The following is a 10,287-nucleotide window of genomic DNA, read 5'->3' on the forward strand; positions in this document are numbered from 1 at the left end:
TCACAGGCCCCCATTGCCGCCTCATTTTCACCTTGATAACCAGGATACATCCCCACTTCACCTGCAAAAGAAATTATATTACCTTCTCCAGGCTCCGAAACCGGCAACCGTGACTCCTCCGGAACGCTGCCGACACCATTCCTGCTCCGCCGCTTGTTCACAGCTCCCGACTTGCTTGCGACGGTGCCGGCCTGCACCGCCCGTTGTTCTGAACCGCCTCCAGCTGATGAAGTCCTCACCGCTCTCCTTCTTCTGCTACCGGAATCCTGCCTCTTCGCTCCCGATGGACTCAGCCTCTCAGGCGGGCGGGACCTACGAACAGGCCTAGAAGCTCCGCCACCCGCCGTCATCACTCCTCTGGAACCGATGGCCTCTTCAGGGACGAGTCTTCGCTGGATCCAGTCGACGCCCTTCGTCTTCAGCAGCTCTTGCACTGTTCCAAGAATTGATTGTAGATCCGCCATCGTAAGTATCAGACAACCGGAACGCTTCTATGAGGTAAGTACAGGAACGCTTCTTTGCAGGTCTTCTCCACACGATGACGAACTGGAAAGTGAGCAACGGCTCACGAAGACACGCCCATCTGTGCCTCGAGTGAGGTCACTGGCCCCTCCTCTCACAGGTGCTCGACGGGGCCGCATATACTAGCTGGGAAATTTGGGGAAATAAGAAATGCCCATGGGAATGGGAACTAGAAACTTGACACAGCTTTGCTGAGCTAAATCAAGTTCCCCAACCTATTTAAATAAGGGGCACTTTGGATTTTTCTTTTACTTTGCTGGTTAATGAATTTCATAAATAAAAACAAACATCAATACCCTAGTTAAAGGGTTATGAAAGTCCATGGATAAGCATTTTCAGACTCGGTTGCCCTCTATTCAGTAAGTGCGATACAGTTGAAATCACATTTTTGCAATAAAAAAATCTTTATATTCCTTTAACTTCTAACCACTCAAATGACTTCTAATCCATAAACATGTGCTACCCTGAATTCTCATTTTGCCTGTACAATTGCATATTATAATTACTTTTCTGCATTATTTATCAATTTGTGTGCGCTCTCAAACACGTGCACTGTGTAAATCTGTTGTGCGCAAACGCAATAGCAAGAGCCATTGCCACAATAGGAAATAAAGTCCATTGCAAGCGATGCACAAAAATATTCCTGCCCAACCATCATCCCTGTAATAGCGCTGTGTAGGGCACCTCAAATGTGCACTCCACAATGCAAGATCAATAGAGAGCTGTGTTGATGACAGACTGACAGGCAGGAGCAAACTGTCAGACGTGATTTATAACTTTAGCGGCTTCAATGTGCACACTTTTTTTTCTTTCTGGATTTTTATGATGTGTTTCATGAAGGTTTTTGAAAGCTCGACTACTTCAACTGAATATAGCAGAAAACGTAGAATTGAAAAGAAAATGGTATCTGGAGTTTTACAGTGCTTCAGTTAAACTTTACAAAGGGCAAAATATAAAGTTTGGTTTTCATGTCCCCTTAACTTTTATATTAAAACAAAAATCTGTACCCTCCTTAACTTTACATGAATTTCAAGGGAACAATGCTTAAAAATACGTGTTCTATTGTGTTTGTTTGCAAGTGCTAGCGTGTTGCAGTGTCATCATTCAGCCTCAGCACACGTACAATATATCCTCCATTTCCCTTTTTTCTGTTTTAACGATCGCTTCTTTCTACTGGATTATAGTTTGGAAATACTTACTGCTATTTAAGAAACAAAAGTACTACAAGCTACCTCCAAGGGGCCTCATGAAGGCAAAATCTTGTTTAAAATCCTTCCATGTGTTTAGGAATTTTCAGATAATCTACTCTCTAGCACAGTTGATCTATATAGTGCAGCGTTGAGGTATTACAAAAGGACACCGTCTGTGAGTAGCGCAGCTTGTTTTGTTAAAACCTACTTCACAGATGTGGTTCATTTGCTTATGTTCAAGGGTCCATACTTCAAATGGTGAGAGTCCACTTGACATGACGTAGGAATTGTACTCCAGTCTACTCAGAGGAGGCAAAAACACCCCAGAGCTTAAAACACTCCCACTCTGAATCACTCTGTCATATTTGTGCCTCGAAGATGCAGTGAGGTAAATTCTGAAGTGATTAGCTACTTGTCATCAGAGAGCCTGCAAAAAGGACAGAAATTTTCAGACAGGCAGTAAAAATCTTTTCTCAGTATTCAAATGACACAGGACTCCCAGGTGAAATGCGGATTTATTTGTCAGTCCCCTGGTCTACAGTGTTCTGCTCCTTATGTGATCAACAGTCCTCCCCAGGAAAATGCAGATTTACCAATCCCTTAGATTACAGTATGCTGTTCTTTGTGAGATCCTTGGCATCTTGCATTGGCTGCAGATGGGCCCATCTGCAGCCAAGGTAAGCATGGTAGAAGAAGGTGCTTACAGGTAAGTACAATGCATCTTCATAACCCACAGGACCTTATACATGATTTACATAGGCTGGGGCATATACTCACATACCACACAACTTCTATAGCAGTTTTCAGGCACTTTTAAAACATTTGAAAAAATGTGGTTACTGTCTCTTTAAATTTACAGATACCGGCTTTAGTGCTCTACGTTGTTACTGGAGACTTTAGTGCACTGGCACTCCATCCTTACTTAAAATACACTTCACTGCATCTGAATCTTTATCTTTTTGTATATTAGTGTATAAAGAAGTCACATCTGCAGTAACCAGCCAATAATCATCTTTCCACTGATGTTTCTCCAAATGTAATATTATATTCAGTGTATTTTTTAAATAGGCTTAAATTGTTTTTACATAAGGTTGGAGGAATCTGTCAATAAGTTAAAATCCTTAATCTTACCCCCTAGAATCCTCAGTTTCGAGGGTGGCTGGTGGACCATGAAGAATGTCTGGCCTCATCGCCAGTACATCAACGATTCTTGCCCTTGAGACTGGTAGGACCAAGGACCTATACAACTGCTTATTCGTACCTCGCCATGGAAGGCAGTTATGGCACTCGCCGGGGACAGAGTCCTGCACAAACATCTACCAATCAGCCGAATGTCACACAGGAATCCTCAGTTTCGAGGGTGGCTGGTGGACCATGAAGAATGTCTGGCCTCATCGCCAGTACATCAACGATTCTTGCCCTTGAGACTGGTAGGACCAAGGACCTATACAACTGCTTATTCGTACCTCGCCATGGAAGGCAGTTATGGCACTCGCCGGGGACAGAGTCCTGCACAAACATCTACCAATCAGCCGAATGTCACACAGGAACGGAGCAAGGCCGGGATCGGCTGAACCTCTGTTTACCTTTGCAGCAGGCTCTGGCATAAGATCAACATTGCAGAATCACTAGCAGTTTATGCGCTTTTAAAACAGACTATAACCAGCTACAACCTGCCTAAATCAACTGCCACAATGTAACTGTTGTGCTTGCTTTTACTCTTTAGGTGCAATACAGTCTTTATAGAGTCTGCCTAATGATGGTGACTACGCCGGATGTTTGGGGAACTCTAATACTCTAGGCAGATATGTATGTACCATGGCCTGTAGATATATAGCCACATATTTATCTATACTATAATATCCTTATACCATTAATCTTAATTACTACCTCGTGATAATGTACAGGTAAGCTTTGCCAAAGAATGAATATTTATTCACTGATGGTGCTGGACATTCCCTTTTCACTTATTAACGCTCACGTTTTACTGTTTTGCTCCCATTGATCTTCTTGTTTAAATGTATGTGTATAGTCAGAGCTTGTTACACCTGTGTTGGGTTGGTGATGTTGTGTACCTCATAATGCACAAGACTACTGAAGAGGTGTCTCTTCTCTAAAAGCCAGGTTGGTTTATAGTGCAGATTTGCTGTATCATACAGGTTATGTATATTTCCTATTGAGGTTACAAACACAACTTTATGGTCTGATTACACCAATATGTTTCAATGTATAAACTTGCTGTCTGAGGCCAGGACAGCATGTCATAGCCTCACTAGGGTCTATACCCGGAAAACATTCTATAATTCCCATTTAGTATTTACTCGCTAGATGCCCTACATTTCAAACCTAATGTTAACTTGGTATAACGCATCATATTCCTAGATCCTAGGAGGAACAATAACTGCAGAGGCACCTTTACATTTTTAAGAGCTTTAAAGGGACAGTCTAGTCCAAAATAAACTTTCATGATTCAGATAGAGAATGTAATTTTAAACACTTTTCCAATTTGCTTTTCTTTCATGTAATTGGCAAGAGTCCATGAGCTAGTGACGTATGGGATATACATTCCTACCAGGAGGGGCAAAGTTTCCCAAACCTCAAAATGCCTATAAATACACCCCCCACCACACCCACAATTCAGTTTTACAAACTTTGCCTCCTATGGAGGTGGTGAAGTAAATTTGTGCTAGATTTCTACGTTGATATGCGCTTCGCAGCATGCTGAAGCCCGGTTTTCCTCTCAGAGTGCAGTGAATGTCAGAGGGATGTGAAGAGAGTATTGCCTTTTGAATGCTATGGTCATCCTATCGGAGATCTATTTCATAGGTTCTCTGTTATCGGTCATAGAGATCTCTTCTCCTACCTCCCTTTTCAGATTGATAATATACTCTTATATACCATTACCTCTACTGATTCTCGTTTCAGTACTGGTTTGGCTATCTACTATTTGTAGATGAGTGTCTTTTGGTAAGTATGTCTTATTTTATTTATGACACTCTCGGCTATGGTTTGGCACTTTATATGTAAAGTTCTAAATATATGTTTTATACTTATATTTACCATGATTCAGGTTAATCAGTATATTTCCTTCATTCAGACTGTCAGTTTAATTTTTTGAGAAATGCATATGATGTTATGTTAGGCTCACGGGTGCAAAAAATGCTAGAATTTATTGCGTCATTTTTAGCGCAAGACTTTTTTGGCGCGAAAATTACGTTTGTTGACGTTTATGACGTCATTTCCGTTGTCGTAGTTGTCGCCGAGAGTTTTCACGTAGTTGCGTTATCTATGATGTTTGTTGCAGACGTTTTTGACGCCAAAAAATTTGTCAATTGTGGGCGTCATACTTGGCGCCAGTTTTTTTGACATTATTTAAATCTCAGTTTCTTTTTGCTTCTGGTTCCTAGAGGCTTGTTCTGTTTGCATTTTTTCCCTTTCCTGAAATTTTCATTTAAGGAATTTGATAATTTTGCTTTATATGTTGTTTTTTCTATTACATATTGCAAGATGTCGCAATCTGACCCTGTATCAGAATCTACTTCTGGAAAGCTGCTGCCTGATGTCGGTTCTACCAAAGCTAAGTGCATTTGTTGTAAACTTGTGGTAACTGTCTGTTATACCACCTTCTAATAAACGTAAAAGGTCTTTTAAAACTTCTCATAAATCAGATGAATTTTTAAATGACCGCCAACATTCTGATTTATCTATCTCTGATGAGGATCTATCTGGTTCAGAAGATTCTGCCTCAGATATTGACACTGACAAATCTTCATATTTATTTAAGATGGAGTTTATTCGTTCTTTACTAAAAGAGGTGTTGATTGCATTAGATATGGAGGAGTCTAGTCCTCTTGATATTAAAACCAGTAAACGTTTAAATTCGGTTTTTAAACCTTATGTAGTTATTCCAGAGGTTTTTCCAGTTCCTGATGCTATTTCAGATGTAATTTCTAGGGAATGGAATAGTTTGGGTACTTCATTTACTCCTTCTTTAAGGTTTAAGAGACTGTACCCTTTGCCGGCTGATAGATTGGAGTTTTGGGAAAAAATCCCCAAAGTTGATGGGGCTATCTCTAATCTTGCTAAACGTACTACTATTACTATGGAAGATAGTACTTCTTTTACAGATCCTTTAGATAGGAAGCTTGAATCTTTTCTAAGGAAGGCTTATTTATGTTCAGGTAATCTTCTTAGGCCTGCTATTTCTTTGGCTGATGTTGCTGCAGCTTCAACTTTTTGGTTGGAGGCTTTAGCGCAACAAGTACCAGATCATAATGTGTATAGCATTGTTAAGCTTCTTCAACATGCTAATAATTTAATTTGTGATGCCATTTTTGATATCATTAGAATTGATGTCAGGTATATATCTTTAGCTATTTTAGCTAGAAGAGCTTTATGGCTTAAATCTTGGAATGCTGATATGACTTCTAAGTCAACATTGCTATCTCTTTCTTTCCAAGGTAATAAATTATTTGGTTCTCAGTTGTATTCTATTATTTCAACTGTCACTGGGGGGAAGGGAGCTTTTTTGCCTCAGGATAAAAAATCTAAGGGTAAATTTAGGGCTGCTAACCGTTTTCGTTCCTTTCGTCAGAATAAGGAACAGAAGCCTGACCCTTCCCCTAAAGGAATGGTTTCCAATTGGAAGCCTTCTCCAGTCTGGAATAAATCCAAGCCTTATAGAAAATCAAAACCAGCCCCCAAGTCCGCATGAAGGTGCGGCCCTCATTCCAGCACAGCTGGTAGGGGGCAGATTACGATTTTTCAAAATTGTTTGGATCAGTTCAATTCCAAATCATTGGATTCAGAACATTGTTTCTCAAGGGTACAGAATAGGTTTCAAGGTAAGACCGCCTGTGAGAAGGTTCTTTCTCTCATGCATTCCAATAAACCCAGTAAAGGCTCAGGCTTTTCTGAAATGTGTTTCAGACCTGGAGTCATCTGGGGTAATTGTGCCAGTTCCATATCTGGAACGGGGTCTGGGGTTTTCAAATCTGTTCATTGTACCAAAGAAGGAGAATTCTTTCAGACCAGTTCTGGATCTAAAAATTTTGAATCGTTATGTAAGGATACCAACATTCAAAATGGTGATTATAAGGACTATTCTGCCTTTTGTTCAGCAAGGGCATTATATGTCCACAATAGGCTTACAGGATGCATATCTTCATATTCCAATTCATCCAGATCACTATCAGTTCCTGAGATTCTCTTTTCTAGACAAGCATTACCAGTTTGTTGCTCTTCCTTTTGGCCTAGCAACAGCTCCAAGGATCTTCTCAAAGGTTCTCGGCGCCCTTCTCTCTGTAATCAGAGAGCGGGGTATTGCGGTGTTTCCTTATTTGGACGATATCTTGGTACTTGCTCAGTCTTTACATTCTGCAGAATCTCACATGAATCAACTCGTGTTGTTTCTTCAAAAACATGGTTGGAGGATCAATTTACCAAAAAGTTCCTTGATTCCTCAGGCAAGGGTAACCTTTTTGGGATTCCAAATAGATTCAGTATCCATGACTTTGTCTCTAACAGACAAAAGACGTCTGAAATTGGTTTCAGCTTGTCGGAACCTTCAGTCTCGGTCATTCCCTTCAGTAGCTATGTGCATGGAAGTTTTAGGTCTCATGACTGCAGCATCGGACGCGATCCCCTTTGCTCGTTTTCACATGAGACCTCTTCAGCTTTGTATGCTGAACCTTTGGTGCAGGGATTATACAAAGATATCACAATTGATATCCTTAAATCCCAATACTCGACTATCTCTGACTTGGTGGTTAAATTACCACCGTTTAGTTCAAGGGGCCTCTTTTGTTCGTCCAACTGTGATTTCAACAGATGCAAGTCTTTCAGGTTGGGGAGCTGTCTGGGAATCTCTGACAGCGCAGGGGGTTTGGAAATCTCAAGAGGCGAGATTACCAATCAATATTTTGGAACTCCGTGCGATTTTCAGAGCTCTTCAGTTCTGGCCTCTTCTGAAGAGAGAATCGTTTATTTGTTTTCAGACAGACAATGTCACAACCGTGGCGTATGTCGATCATCAAGGTGGGACTCACAGTCCTCAGGCTATGAAAGAAGTATCTCGGATACTTGCATGGGCGGAATCCAGCTCCTGTCTAATCTCTGCGGTTCATATCCCAGGTATAGACAATTGGGAAGCGGATTATCTCAGTCGCCAGACTTTACATCCGGGAGAATGGTCTCTTCACCCAGAGGTGTTTCTTCAGATTGTTCAGATATGTGGGCTTCCAGAAATAGATCTGATGGCTTCTCATCTAAACAGAAAACTTCCCAGGTATCTGTCCAGATCCAGGGATCCTCAGGTGGAAGCAGTGGATGCGTTGTCACTTCCTTGGAATTATCAACCTGCTTATATCTTTCCACCTCTAGTTCTTCTTCCAAGAGTGATTTCCAAAATCATAATGGAACGTTAGTTTGTTCTGCTGGTGGCTCCAGCATGGCCACACAGGTTTTGGTATGCGGATCTTGTTCGGATGTCCAGTTGCCAACCTTGGCCACTTCCGTTAAGGTCAGACCTTCTATCTCAAGGTCCGTTTTTCCATCAGGATCTCAAATCATTAAATTTGAAGGTATGGAGATTGAAGTTTAGTGCTTAGTCATAGAGGTTTCTCTGACTCAGTGATCAATACTATGTTGCAGGCTCGTAAATCTGTGTCTAGAAAGATATATTACCGAGTTTGGAAGACTTACATTTCATGGTGTTCCTCTCATAAGTTCTCTCGGCATTCTTTTAGAATTCCTAGAATTTTACAGTTTCTTCAGGATGGTTTGGATAAGGGTTTGTCTGCAAGTTCCTTGAAAGGACAAATCTCTGCTCTTTCTGTTCTGTTTCACAGAAAAATTGCTAATCTTCCTGACATTTGTTGTTTTGTACAGGCTTTGGTTCGTATCAAGCCTGTCATTAAGTCAATCTCTCCTCCTTGGAGTCTTAATTTGGTTTTGAGAGCTTTACAGGCTCCTCCGTTTAAGCCTATGCATTCTCTGGATATTAAGTTACTTTCTTGGAAAGTATTGTTTCTTTTGGCTATCTCTGCTGCTAGAAGAGTTTCTGAATTATCTGCTCTTTCTTGTGAATCTCCTTTTCTGATTTTTCATCAAGATAAGGCGGTTTTGCGGACTTCATTTAAATTTTTACCTAAGGTTGTGAATTCCAACAACATTAGTAGAGAAATTGTTGTCCCTTCGTTGTGTCCTAATCCTAAGAATTCTTTGGAAAGATCTTTGCATTCTTTGGATGTGGTAAGAGCTTTGAAATATTATGTTGAAGCTACTAAAGATTTCAGAAAGACTTCTAGTCTATTTGTTATCTTTTCTGGTCCTAAGAAAGGTCAGAAAGCTTCTGCTATTTCTTTGGCTTCTTGGTTAAAACTTTTGATTCATCATTCTTATGTGGAGTCGGGTAAATCCCCGCCTCAGAGGATTACGGCTCATTCTACTAGGTCAGTTTCTACTTCCTGCGCTTTTAAGAATGAAGCTTCTGTTGATCAGATTTGCAAAGCAGCAACTTGGTCTTCTTTGCATACTTTTACTAAATTCTACCATTTTGATGTTTTCTCTTCTTCAGAAGCAGTTTTTGGTAGAAAAGTTCTTCAGGCAGCTGTTTCAGTTTGATTCTTCTGCTTATAATTTCAGTTTTTTTCATTATAAGAATAAAACTTTTTGATTTGGGTTGTGGATTCTTTTTTCAGCGGAATTGGCTGTCTTTATTTTTATCCCTCCCTCTCTAGTGACTCTTGCGTGGAGTTCCACATCTTGGGTATTTGCTATCCCATACGTCACTAGCTCATGGACTCTTGCCAATTACATGAAAGAAAACATAATTTATGTAAGAACTTACCTGATAAATTAATTTCTTTCATATTGGCAAGAGTCCATGAGGCCCACCCTTTTTATGGTGGTTATGATTTTTTTGTATAAAGCACAATTATTCCAATTCCTTGTTGATGCTTTCGCTCCTTTCTTATCACCCCACTTCTTGGCTATTCGTTAAACTGAATTGTGGGTGTGGTGAGCGGTGTATTTATAGGCATTTTGAGGTTTGGGAAACTTTGCCCCTCCTGGTAGGAATGTATATCCCATACGTCACTAGCTCATGGACTCTTGCCAATTACATGAAAGAAAAGCAAATTGGAAAATTGTTTAAAATTACATTCTCTATCTGAATCATGAAAGTTTATTTTGGACTAGACTGTCCCTTTAAAGCTCTTAAAAATGTAAAGGTGCCTCTGCAGTTATTGTTCCTCCTAGGATCTAGGAATATGATGCGTTATACCAAGTTAGCATTAGGTTTGAAATGTAGGGCATCTAGTGAGTAAATAGTAAATGGGAATTATAGAATGCCAATATGAAAGAAATGAATTTATCAGGTAAGTTGTTACATAAATTATGTTTTATCACCAGTTTTGCTTTGTTCTCTTGGTATTCTTAGTTAAAAGCTAAATCTAGGAGGTTCATATGCTAATTTCTAAACCCTTGAACGCCACCTCTTCTCTCAGGGCATTTTGACAGTTTTCACCACTAGAGGGTGTTAGTTCATGTGTGTCATATAGATAACACTGTGCTC

The sequence above is a fragment of the Bombina bombina genome, chromosome 3 (assembly GCF_027579735.1).
Source record: "Bombina bombina isolate aBomBom1 chromosome 3, aBomBom1.pri, whole genome shotgun sequence".
Taxonomy (NCBI): domain Eukaryota; kingdom Metazoa; phylum Chordata; class Amphibia; order Anura; family Bombinatoridae; genus Bombina; species Bombina bombina.